This window comes from Lygodium microphyllum, chromosome 6 (assembly GCF_053477565.2).
Source record: "Lygodium microphyllum isolate KBCC chromosome 6, Lygodium_microphyllum_v1.1.10, whole genome shotgun sequence".
NCBI lineage: Eukaryota > Viridiplantae > Streptophyta > Polypodiopsida > Schizaeales > Lygodiaceae > Lygodium > Lygodium microphyllum.
In genome coordinates, this window is record NC_141140.1 from 165,493,597 (window position 1) to 165,507,599 (window position 14,003).

The following is a 14,003-nucleotide window of genomic DNA, read 5'->3' on the forward strand; positions in this document are numbered from 1 at the left end:
CAGAGAATTCACGATACTTAGCCTCTAGCTTTTGTTCCTGGTCCTTGATAGAGACTTCCCTTAGCATCCTTTGATAGGCTAGATCATGGCATCCTTCCTCTCTAGCTAGCTCAAGTATTAGGTCGTTTGGCATGGACACCTTTGTAGCTAGAGATCTAGCTATTGATAGATTTTGCAAGATTAATGAATTAAGGAATGCCTTGCGATTGAATGCATCAACAACTACATTCTTCTTCCCTGGTCGATACTTGATTTCAAAATCATATTCCTCCAATACTTCAATCCATCGACGTTGCCTCATGTTGAGCTCGTTCTGGGTAAAAATCCATTTGAGACTCTTATGATCTGTTACTAGAGTAAACTTGTTACCCAACAGGTAGTGTCTCCAAAGCTTTAGAGCATGGATGACAGCTAATAACTCCAGATCATGAGTGGCATAGTTCTTTTCGTGACTCTTCAATTTCCTTGAAGAATATGCTACTGGATGACCTTCCTGCATAAGAACACACCCCAAAGCAAGAATGTTGGCATCAGTTACTACCTCGAACTCCTTATTGAGATCCGGAAGTTTCAGAATAGGTGCTGATACCAAACATTGCTTCAATTGGTCGAAGCTATTTTGTTCGGGAGTAGACCATGTAATTGAAGTCTGCTTCTTTAATAAGTCGGTAAGAGGTGCTGCAATCAAAGCATAGTTTTTTGATAAAGATCCTATACCATCCTGTCAAGCCAAGAAAACTACGTATCTCTTTAACGGATACTGGTATTGGCCATTCAAGCACATCTCTGACTTTGGCTGGATCTACTGATATTCCTTTTGATGATACTATGAATCCCAGATATTCAATCTGACGTTTGAAGAATGCACACTTCTTCATTTTTGCATACAACTTATGAGACCTCATTGTCTCCAACACAATCCGTAGTTGAGGTTCATGATCTTCTTCCTGTTTAGAATAGACTAAAATGTCATCGAAGAAGACAAGCACGAAGTCATCAAGATATGGTCTAAAAAAATATCATGCATTAATCTATTGAAGGTGGCAGGTACATTTGTAAGCCCGAATGACATAACCAAGAATTCAAAGTGCCCATATCTTGTATTGAAGGCCGTTTTTGGAATATCCTTGATCCTGATTTGATAGTAGCCTGACCTGAAATCAATTTTTGGAAAAGATCTTTGCACCTTGAAGGCGGTCAAGAAGCTCATCTATTCTAGGAATAGGGTACTTGTTCTTGATTGTTGATTGATTCAACCCACGGTAATCAATACATAGTCGAAGTGTCCCATCTTTCTTTTTCTGGAATAGGACTGGAGCTCCCCATGGTGAATTGCTAGGTCGAATGTAGCCTTGGTTTAATAGTTGCTTGAGTTTTTCCTTCAACTCAATAGCTTCCGATATAGACATTCTATAGGGTCTCTTCGCAATTGGCGCAACTCCTATTACTAGCTTGATCTCATGATCTACTTCTCTTTAAAGTGGGCGTTTTTGTTAACTCTTCAGAAACTACGTCCATGTATTCCTTCAGTCAAGTGACCAATTCACTTTACTTCTTTATCAATATTCATAGTCAAGACAATCGGGAAAAAGTTTTATTCCATTCATATCAGCATAGCCCTTTCGGGGCACAATTATTTCTTGGGCCGATGGAACAAGTTAATACATTAATTCGAGGAGAATAAGATGTTGTTGCATTCAGCTACAGGAACTGAGTAGTAGTACGGATTGGGGTCATTGATTTTCAGGAATCGATAGTTCATTGGAAGGTTAGGGTATCTCTTCCTTCGATATCCATTCTTCTCACGACGCCCCAAAACCTTGATTCGGTTGGCAGGGATTCTTTGAATCACTTCCCCGTACACATACTTATTCTGGTTAACCCTTCGACTTTCAACCTGTAGGGTCGCGTTTGCATGAGCCTCAATAAAGACGAACAGCTTTACGATCTTCAAATCCTCCATCCACTTGATTCTCTTCAAGTTAATTTGAAGGTACGCAGGTTGATAGGCGGTTATGTAATAGATCCCTGTAACACCCATCCATCTCCATTCCACGTACACAGGTGATGGATTGTAAATGCGGTCTAAGATGTTCATCATCTCAACCCTTTGTCGATAATTTGTGGAATGCATCGCGGCCATAAACATGACTCGGAACACTAAGAACCTGTTCCATGCTTCATAATTCTGCAAGACAGTATTCAAAGTAAGGAAATGTTTGGGACACAACATTTGCTTTACTTCTTCTTATTAAAATTTCCTAAAAACAAATCCTTTGTTGGTTCGCTCTGATACCAACTGTAACGTGTCCACTAGAACCCTCTAGTCTAGGACACGTCTTAACAGTCCATCGGAAAGGTTATCTAGAAAACTCCACTCGGCACTCCCATGGAATGTTACGGGTTTTGCAATCTAGGTCTTCCCAAGTCTGCCACGTAGCGGAAGTATCCTGGCCGTTCCCACTTAGGATCGACCTGAATTTGGGTTTCCCTGTTTGGTCATTAGCTAGCAACAACTAGCGTCAGTCCCGAGCGAACTACTTTACGCAGAAACGCCAGGTCCGAAGCGGATTCACGCTGCACTTGGTTCAAGGAGAATGGGAAACGAGAGGGATGCAAGGCTCGACCTCTCTGCCATAAGGCATAGTCCCATTCCGTTCCCCTAAAACAACGTAAATCGGGTAGGATGTAAGTCTAGGTCATCATCCTCGTTATTCGCTTTGATGCTGAAGATTAACCTGCTGCTCGTCGAAGACTTTGAGAAAAGTTCCCGGCTAACCGGGACCACCCATCCGTAGGATGGACCCATGGTCCATCCTCCGCACTTTCCTCGGTTTGTTTTAGTTATGTAATTACCTACCACATTAGTTTGACATATAACAAACAACTTCCTTGATTAACCCTGTTAAGCACTGGTTCCTTCACGTAATCTTATCACAGGACATAAAGAAAACAATGCCAAACAACTTCTTTGTTATCATTTTATCCTTTTATCTTTGAAATACAAGGAGTTCCCGCCTGTAGGCGTATTCATAATCCACCCGAAGGCTATCCAGTAATCCACCAGGGATCACTAACCCAAGTTTCCGCCCGTAGACTAGTATGCGGGCCTCGAGATCCAATCCCGAGTCACGTTAGTCTCTTGTGCAGGGCCCGAAAGACGAGGGATTTACAGCCAGAGCCCCCCCTGGCACCCAAGCGTCCTCCTGCTCCAAGCAGAACTCAACGGCGAGACCTCTCACGGCGGGTTCGGTCCACGTTCTCGGCGCGGCTAACAACCCCCTTGGTTAGGGTTAGGCAGGCAGTCGGGGGTAACTGAAGCTGCCTCTCCCTTCAGGCTTCAACCTGAAGTATTTAGATATGTTTTCCTCCTTTAGTTCATTGAGCAAACAATGCAAACAGTGCTTTCTAAACTGTTACAAGCACAATCAAATTCCAGTGGTCATTTGGCTGGCAAACCGTTAAGGAGTGACTTCCTTTCCTCCGAATGCAACCCGCATTCGATCCGGAATCAATTGCAACTTGGCAAGATTCCTATCATTCTTGGGTTAGGGTCATACCCTACCCATACTTTAGGTTTGTTGTGGTAGGTTCCAGCGACCATGTCGCTTTAGTTTATTGTCTGGTCATTTGCAAATACCTAACTTTCCTTTCCCTTGGCAATTATTTCCCAAGGAAAGTGAGTAACAGGATGATTACTCATCCTCTTGTAAGTTAAATTCCTTCAATAACTTGCCAACCTCATTTCGAGAGATGACAAAAACTCTCTTGTGGACAAATCTCAAGTCTATACAATGTTGCAGTTTTTTGCACATGTATTGCATCTAATTTCACGGGATCATTCCACCCATTGCTTAGCGTTTTCCGGTCACGGAATTTACCTTCAGGGTTTTAGGGTATTCTCCAAACCATTCCTAGTTATGTGGCCCATGGTACTAAAGATAGGCAACTCCGTCGGGGTTCCCATCATTTTGAACGAATGATCCTTAGGATAAAACCTTAGATCATTTTATGCATAAGCACCCAATTGACTCGACATTCCAAATGTGTGTAAGATCTTAGGGTTTGCGGTTCTAACTTGGCAACAAATGTAAAACTAGGTCAATTCTTGCCGCACCAAACCCTAGTTAGCACTTGGGATACTTATCATATCGACTGAACCATGCCCAAATGAATCCCTTGTGGTTTATGTGATTTAGACAACACAATATACTTGTCTTGCGACAAGGATGAACCTTTGCCAAAGGTGATAAACTAGATCAATAGTTACAACTACACCAATACGTGTAAACATGCGATTCACTGCTTCTACGCATCACATGGTTCACAATAACCCTATCCTTTCTTGGCAAAGTAAAAATGCCAGATAATCTGGACACTAACTTTCCTAGGTCCTACTAGGATTTATGTCAAATAATCATGCCACTTGCAAGTCCATAGATCATTTTCGTGCCTTCTATTCCTTTTCGAATAACATCTTATGGGTGTTAACTTATTACAAGGAAGATTTATCCAAAAACGGGACATGCCATTAATCTTTCCATGCCTATTAAAAAGGTGTACCTCAATAATTTCAACCTTGTAATGAGGCAACAGATGTCCTAGGTTCGTCACTTTTGAATGCACAAAAGGAACTTACTAATAAGGTCCTGCGAATGCATAGACACCTTATGCTCTTTTCATTAACTCCATTGAACGTACCAATGATCAATTTCCATATCTTAGGCTATCTCTAATAAATGTTCAAATAGCCAATTCATTTTCCAATTGCACTTAACTTGACTAGTTGAATTCGAGCATGCATGAGTGCTTCCTAATCCGTGAAGTTATCGTGATTAATTCAATACTTTTGTGTGGAATCCAAATAGATCAAACCTGGACTTGTGAATTCCGGGAAATGTCCACGTATGCTCGGGGTGAACCTTCCGCATCGCACCTTGTGATCTTTTTAGAGGCCATCGCGAATTCGATCTCCAGTTAGCCTTTGTGGGTTTCAACTTTTGGCCTTGGCTTGCAGTCTTATGACCTTGGTCCGTCTCCCTTGTATGCGCAACTCTCTTTGATATATGGCTTCCTTGACCGAAGTTCCGACTTGCGGAATTTGCCTTGGGAAGGCCTTAGGGTTCTTATGAGGTCCCTTGGACAATGGAGATTTGAGAGCTTTAATCCACCTTGAAATTCCGGGTTTAGGAAGGATTGTGTGGGCCTTACGATGATGTTCGCGGAAAAGGGATCTTGCGAATGGGCCTTGCAAGAATGGGATTTAGAGTTCTTCTTCTCCTTCCCAAAAATCCTAGGACCGGCCTTGTAAGTGATTAGTGGGAGGGCCTTTATGGGCTTCCTCTCTTATTCTTTAAAATCCCGAGGGTTAAGGATATTGTGGAAAGGTGTTTAAGGACCCTCTTCTTCTCTACAAGCCCTGGGCCTAGAGGGCTTATGGAAAATCGGTGAGAAGGTTCGTCGCCTCCTTCTCTTCAAAGTCCCGGGGGGTGTGTGGATAGACCTATGGGCAATGTAATGGGAAGGGGGGCTTAAGAAGCCCCTTAGAAGCTTCCTAGAGAAGCTTCTAAGAGCTTCTGGCAGCACGTGGGCACGTTGGGGGGGGGTCCCAATGATCATGGGAGAAAAGGCGTGGTCTAGGCGAGGACTGCGGCGGCCTGGTGGTTCCATGTGGCGTGGCGGCTCCCTGTCGGCAGCTTCCCAGCGGCCAGCGGCTCCCCACACAGCGTCCTCTCCTTCCACAGCGACCTCCCTCCACACGGCGTCCTTTTCTCCCCTTCACACGACCCGTTCCCTCCTTCTCACAGCCTGGCGACCTCCCCCTCCTTCATGGCAGCCTGGCGACCTCCCCGCGTCCTTCACGGCAGCCTGGCGACCTCCTCCACCTCCTCTCACCCTCCTGCTCGTCCAGCACCCTCCTCTCCACGGCGCGTCCTCTCCTTCCACAGCCGGCCTTCACACGATCTTCTGCCTCCATGTCCTTCTCTCCTTTCCCCCCTCCCCAAGAGGGGGTTCTTATAGTCCAAGGGGGGAGAGGGAACCTCCCCACGTGGTCAGTTGCATGGCTCTCTCCCTCTCACCTCCCTCATGCTAGCCCATCCCTTTCCCCCCAGCCACACATCGCCTGGGGAAAATAATAAAAAAATTTGCTCTAATTCCACCTTTATCCCCTTATCCTCCTCCCAAGAGGGAGTTTCCCCGCGGCTATGCCGGTTTGAATCCCTGACCTTATTTTCCTAAGGTGGAGTGTCTCCATTTCCCGCGTATGGCTATAGATTAGCTGCTGGCACTAGTGATAATCTTTGCACGAGATTTACACGACATGCGGGAAGTCAATATTTACGGCACGCAGTGTGCGGAAATATTACAGTCACCCATTACATAAACCTGGATATGCTTTAAAAAATCTGCAATGGTACTTACATAAATTATATAATTATTGTATGATAATTTTTGTTTGTTTTGTATAAATTATACCTTTTTAGAGCAAGTGCTTGTTAAATGTGAGGTATTGTACTTAGTAAGAGAAATATGAACACTTAATTTCCAATAGTTATAGTTCTAAATAATTTTTACACAATTCATAGTACTTTATGTTAGTATTCTAATGGAAAAGACATCAATTTTACATACTAATCAACCTTTGAGATATTACCTAATTATGAGCTCTTGTATATGACAAGCTATTAAAAATAAATTATTTAAAAAATAGCTTATGTCAAGAAGAATCTTGCATAAATTACAAAAAGGTAATGAAGTAGATTGACTCGGAGAGAAAAGACTATAGAGAAAAGAGAAAGGGGAGTGTAGAGGAGAGAGAGAGACTTGAGAAGAAGAGAAAATATTATAAGTGGAGAGAGAAAGACGGGAAAGAGGGAGACAAATGGCTAACACCTATGAAAGGATAGGCAGAAGCTTTGCAAGGTGAAAGGACAAAGTTTTTTCTTGCATAGATTCTTGTGAAGGTGATGTTGTAGCACTTATCAAAAGAGATATTGCACTAGTATTATATAAGAACCACCTAATTCCTTTTGTGATTTCAATAAGAGTGCTCTTAATCCACTAGCTAGTTCAACTCTAACAAATATATCATTATCAAGGAACATGAGTTTCGGTAGTAGTGAATCGAGTACCCAATCACAAAAATTAGTAAAAATTTTCTCCACATTTTCTTGTAAGACCTTCACTCAATTAATATCCTTGCCCTCTCTAAACATTGAAGTCTTCATATTATGTGGTCTAGAGAACTCCATGTTAGAAAACTGTGTACTCCCTTGAGAAGCTAGCATCTATCCCCTAGGAAAAAAACTAAAATATTTGACAATGCTCCATGACTTACACTTTTGAAAAATTTGTCAGAGTTACCTATCTCTCTAGAAGGTACACATTGTGCTCGATTATCTATAGATTTCATACTAGCCACTACATTAGAAAGTATTCTCCTATCCTACACTTGTTTTGAGTAAGATAGGGTAGGAAAATTAGTAATGCAACCATTCTTAATATTTGTGGCTTTTTGACCCCTACAATTGGGCATTTTGATAGCTTTCTGAATGTGTGAAACACTAGTTAGAGAACTTGTGACAATGTTTCCTTATGGTACACTATAGTGAGTTGCTCGAGTTAGATCACTAACCATTCTTGCTGCAACAATAGCTATTGTGGCTACTCCAAATAATTGAAGACCCTGTTTGAACTTCCAAAAATCTACGAATAAAGTTGTTTTCCTACATACCTTGAGACATAGATATTGTTATCATTGCTAGGTTCACTTGCTTTTTTCAATTCCGAAATGAGTGGCCTTACAAAGGTTTAGCAAATTGATCTTCTTTTTCATTAGAGAAGGGATTTTTCCTCAAATGGCCCAATCCCTGAAGAATATGTGATTATTTTGCATGCTTTAGATTTTGAGAGACACTCCCATTCTTCTTCTTACTCAACTTAGATTCATCATTTGAAGGAGCAAAGGCTTGCATGTTGCACTATGTAGTTGCAGACTTCTCTTCTCAAGCTATACAATGGATGTTGTATACAACTGCAAACTTCTGTTCTCAGGCTATAGATTTGAAAACTTTCCTTCTCACGCTATGAAGTTAGTTATGGTGTGGACTATATTACTCAAGCAACTCATCAGTCTTTTGATGCTGCAAGTGGTTGTTGTTGCTACTAATGAACTTGTTGAATATACATTAAACAAGCTCATACAATTATTCTTATGACTAGTATTCTGCCATTTTTCTTGATGTTCCAATTACTCCTCTTTTTGAGCTTTGGTGTTTTGGTATCTTGCATGCTAGGTATATAAAATGTCCATACCATTCCAATTAATCAACGTCCATCATATTAGCTTTGGTGCATGCCGGAATTTGAGGCTTCTTATTATGAGTCTATGTAAGCTTTCCCTTGTTTTCAATAGATCCTTGATCCACTACACATGGTTTCTCCTCAACTACTCTCTTGGCACAGCTCAAGGTATAGAACAAGTTCTTTAAACCCAAAATACGAGAGTGGTGGTCTAGATAGTAACGTAATTCTTGGAGTGGAGGTGGCCTAGCATGCGAGTACTCAAATCCATGATCTTATGTTGCCAATGCATAGGTAAGAGATATAAGATTCAATCTACCTCAGAAAGCTATGGTAAATATGTCTACTTATGGATATAATTGTATTATGTGATACATATCATATAGATATATTGTATAAGTATGTTTGTCATGATTTCTTTTAAAAATAACATAGAAATTTAGCTAGATTCTTATACTTTTGTCAAAAACAATACAAGAGCTTCACGAGGTGCAATAGTAGCTTTTATACCCAATAGCATAAATAGCCGTTAGAGCATCATAAGCATCAATCATTGCATCAAGAGCTCCCTAGAACCTCATATTCAACTCTTCTACATGGACCTTATACACTTGGAATTCATGTAGCCATTCCCATTGCAACTCATGCAGCCTTTATACTTGATTCAACATCACTCAAAAAATATTTCCAAGTATCATTAGCTTTGGGCAAGTCCATTTTATTGAGGATCTCAAATACATTTTCAAGGGTTGAATCTTCTTTAATATGATTATTTATTATATGTAGAGTCACAATACCTAAATGAACATTCACTAGAGTGTTGGTGCGGCTTTCTTGGAGATGAAAGCATATTTGAGGCAGTAAGTTTTACGTCATCTTCAACCAAAGGATATTGGGGATTTGGAAAACTTTACCCATATTGAAAATATCCATGTATATATTTGATAGAGTCCACGTTGTGGTCACAAATCCCCAGCAGTGTTGAATCCCTCCTAATTGAACTTCCCATCCTCTCCTCCATATCTTTGAGTAACAAGCCCCTGCAGATTGTAGAAGCCCTCCAAGCACATTCTAGTGTCTATAGCTAGGGTTGCAAAGATTGAAGGAATCAAGAAAAATAATTAAGTCTTGCTTGATACAAAAGTTTGTAGTTGATAAAAATTAGCATTGTCATGTGGTTACATGTTTGATTGGTTTTCTAGATTCAAATCTAGTCTCTGAAATTGGATGAATATCATTGATTGATTTCTAATAATTAAATGATAATTTTGGTTGAATAAAGACACATGTAAGGAGTTATCTTAAGTGCTATAAGATGTCTAGACCTAAAAATATAAAAAATACATGTGCTTTATGAAAAAAATATTTTTTAATAATTTTGCGATGATATTTGAAATTCTACCCATGCTAGCTTGTAGACCAAGTGTATCCCAGTCAATTTGAGTACCGAGACAACTATATTCGGAGTTTGGAGGAGAAAGTTGAAGAAAAAAGAGTTGCACAGCAAGTTCACGATGGGACTGTTGTACTCATGATTTTGATAGAGGGTTTCTTACTTAAGGATTCTACTTGCCTACTATTGTCCGATCCTTTAGGCTATTAGAACAATGTTTGTAATCTAAGATGGTATATACAATATATATTTGTGGAGTAATATATAGAGTAGTTTTGGTTCTCTTGATTCTTCATTCCATCTTGTCTATTCTTCTAAACCCATATCAGTTATGACTTGACATATACCCTCCTTGTTTACATTTGGTAAACCTGACATGAAAAGCCACATGATCTAATCTATGACAAGATGGTAGAATTAGTAGTACCTTCACGATCTACATGACCTATAGAACTTGGAGATATTTGTCATGACATAAAATGGATGTTACAAGATTCGAGAAGACAACTAAGTTGATAGATTTTTCTTAATAATACCTTGTCAAAATGAAACAGCTATAAAAGGTATTGAGATGTGTAAATTTGATCACTTTAACAAATAATATAGTTATTGTCTCTCATTTCACCATTTTTTCCATAACTTTTATGTCTTCACACTCTTCCTTGTATCTTTCTAGTCTTTCTTTCTCCTTGTCATTCATTCTTTCTCCTCTTTTCTCTCTCTTCTACACTCTCTTCTTTCATTGCTCAGCTCTGTTCTTAACAAGGGTCTCTTACTTTTTCAAATACACTTTCTCTTTCAACTTTCTTTTATGTTTTTGTAAAAGCTCTCATGGTGGCTGTAAGATGTTGAACAGTGCGTGAGAGAGACAAGGAACGGAGGAAGAGAGAGGAAAATAGAGACAAGAGACACGGAAAGTGGAACCCCAGAAGTGTGTCAACTGATCACACATGATGGGAATATATAGAGGGAACTTGGGGCGCTATATATAGACAGACTATATATAGCTAACAAGGGCGCTATATATAGATAGACTATATATAGCTAACACCCTCGCTCAAATAAAGTTCCCTTACTATGGATGAAAAAACCCTTGGGGGCTCAAGGGAAAAACCCACAGCTCTATATAAGCCTACCATTATACTAATATTCAAAATATAAAATTACAAAGTTGAACTTACAAGAGCCTATTCATAGGCATCAAAGGAGCTACATCACTCGTGAATTACAACATCAACGGAGAAGGGGCTACATCACTCAAGAGCTACATCACTCCTCAATTACAACAACCTATTCAGAGGCATCAAAAGAGCTTTATCACTCCGAAATTTGTGCAACTGAACTTGGGATGTAAGTAGTATATCTGTCACATCTAAACTTAAAGAAAAACATCACAGTGACATTAGAACAACACAAGGTCTACAGAGATGGTTCGCGACGCCCCTCTATAGACAACATAACACATGTGGGGCCCCATGAACAAAATATAAATAAAAAATTTTGTCATCAGCTGGAATACAGACGCTCATCAGCTGGAAAGAATATAAACGAAATAATGTATCATCAGTTGGAATATAGACCCTCATCAGCTGGAAAGAAAAAATATAAACAAAATAATGTGTCATCAGCTGGAATATAGACCCTCATCAGCTGGAAAGAATATAAGACTTGAGTGGCAATGCCATATAGGCAATCTAGCAAGTGCTTCTAACTGTGTATATTGTTGACGACAACGTGGAAGCTTTCCTCAGAGATGAAATAAAATGGAAGAACCTCAAAGGCTACTTTGGTGACCAGTTTTCCAATACTTTGAGTGCTTCTGCACTTGAGTCTTGCGCATTGTTGTCCTTTGTCATGCTTATTCTAATGACCTCCAGAAGTAAGAACATTCAACAAGACAAAAGTCCTGGAGGATGGATTTTCGCAAAGGGCGAGGGAACCGAATGTTGTTACATAATGGAGTTGCCAATCTTGAAGAATGTCTAGGCCCCCAACGACCACCAAGCAAGAAGGAAGATTTAGTTCAGCCAACTGTGGTGCCAGGGGAGAGAAATATTACAAGCAGGGTGCTCTCTGTTTTCCCCGACAGGAAGAAAAGCTTGCCAATACCAATCTCTATCCCTTATTGTAACGAAGTACCTACCATCCAATAATTTCTTTGCAGGAGTCCTCTGTTGTCCTCCAAACATAGGCATTAAGAGAATCGTTCTTGTAAGATGTATGCTCTCTTCTGAAGCCCTAACTCCAACATTGTGGGCTATGTTCCCCCCTGAACTGTCTCCTACAAGAATGCACTTGTTTGAGCAGCAACCCAAATAAAGAAGACATTGTCTCCCCATGTCTCTCCTTGCCCATCTCACACATGTCAATCCATCTTCATATCTTGTTGGATACCTGTGCTCGGGTGCTTGTCTGAAATTGAGGGAAAGCACAACATCAACAGCATTACAGGTCTTGACTAACCTCTTGCACATCGCATTGTATATGGCACTATTGGCAGAGGAGTGGGCAAAGCTTCCCCCATGGAAAAAGATGATCAGAGGCCTCAATAATAACATACGTCCTTCATCCTGTACTGATCTTACACGTCCTTCATCCTGTACTGATCTTACACCTATGTCTACATTCAGATCATTAGTACTGCCATTCACAAGGAGATCTACCATCGACCCCACAGGTGAGTTGCTCTTTCTATGATCACATCAACACTAGCAATGCCTTCGACAGGTATTGCATTTGCAGCTACTTTTCTGTCTAGGAACTCGGCAAGGTGACGGTCAAGAGTTCCATCTGGCCTGCGAAGCAGACTGTACAACACCTTGAAATTGAAAATCGGGACATATGTTGTTAAGGGGACAATTGCGTTTGACTGTGTAGAAGCGAGTGCATAGTCTGCAGCAGCTGCGGTAGCCATGGAAGAGTTGCATGAATCCCCGCGAATCAAGATTAAAGGCTGGCTGGAGCAGCCATCTTGGTGAGGCTGGATGAATCCAGCATCCATCCTCCAAACAGGGCACACCCGTTCCTTCCTCTGCTTCTCCATTGCTTTTTCCCACGCAGGATCCGGGGGACACAGTACCTCCCACGGAGCACAAGTTAGACGACTCCACATCGGTCCTATTGAGGAAGCCAAAGACTTGGAGCCTACGGCGAAGCATGCCACTATCTCGCGTGATACTGTAGCGGAGCCAGATTCACATGAAGCAGATGGTGATGAAGCGCTTGCACCTTATGAAAATGACGTTCGTAATTCTGAGCAGGAGGCTGAAAAGCCTGAACAAGATCTTCCACCCGTGTCTTCTTTGCTTGCTTCTCAGATTGTGGAACAGTAGGAGCCAGAAAAGCTAGACCTGGAGCTTGAAAAGCAAGAGCCACAAAAGGTGGGCCCAAGCACCCGTCTTGGTGAGGCTGGACGAATCCGGCATCCATGGCATCAGATATTTGTGCGCTCTGATACCATGTTGAACAGTGCATGAGGGAGACAAGGAACGGAGGAAGAGAGAGGAAAAGAGAGACAAGAGACACGGAAAGTGGAACCCCAGAAGTGTGTCAACTGATCACACATGATAGGAATATATAGAGGGGACTTGGGGCGCTATATATAGACAGACTATATATAGCTAACAAGGGCGCTATATATAGATAGACTATATATAGCTAACATAAGAGACCCTTCCTCTTGCTCTTGAGTAACCATATCTTTCTCTCTAACCATGGGAAAACTGTTCCATGAATCTTGAGGAACATATGGAGTATAGGTTTGATGACATTGCTTGAAAATCATAGTACATTTTGCATTGAATTTCCTACTCTGTCCATCTCTCATTGCTACCTCTGATCTTTGTTATGTTGATGAAGTACTAATTGAGCACTCATATCAAAGATATTTCAACAAGTCTTGGTAAGATTCAACATTTGATCTTTATCCATTTCTCTAAAACCGTAAATGTGCAGGAGGGCAATTAGAGGGTAGCCATAGCTTCAACCCTGAAGCTCAAGATTTCTTCAAGTTTTGGTATGTTAAGGAGGAGCTGCATAAAACTAATACTTAGTTAGCTTTTTCTCAAGATAACTTTTTTCACCTTTGTATACAAATGGAGCAACAAACTAAGGTCATGGATACACAGAAAGATGAAATCTCTACTTTGAAAGCTCAGTTGGCAAAAACTCAATTCCAAGTTGTTACTGTAATAAAGAAGAGGGATAAGTTAAAGAAGGAGGTGACTAGAGCAATGCTCAGATCGAGCAACGTAAGGATCAGTTGGCTTTGTCTTGCTCTTCTTCACAAAGTCCTATGTATCCAGTT

At 40.9% G+C, this 14,003-nt stretch overlaps 1 pseudogene; it reads right to left on the reverse strand.

The window, feature by feature from the left end:
- Nucleotides 1-11,560: 11,560 nt before the first annotated feature.
- Nucleotides 11,561-12,809, reverse strand: LOC148035374 (gibberellin receptor GID1C pseudogene; annotated as a pseudogene).
- Between the last annotated feature and the right edge of the window lie 1,194 nt (nucleotides 12,810-14,003).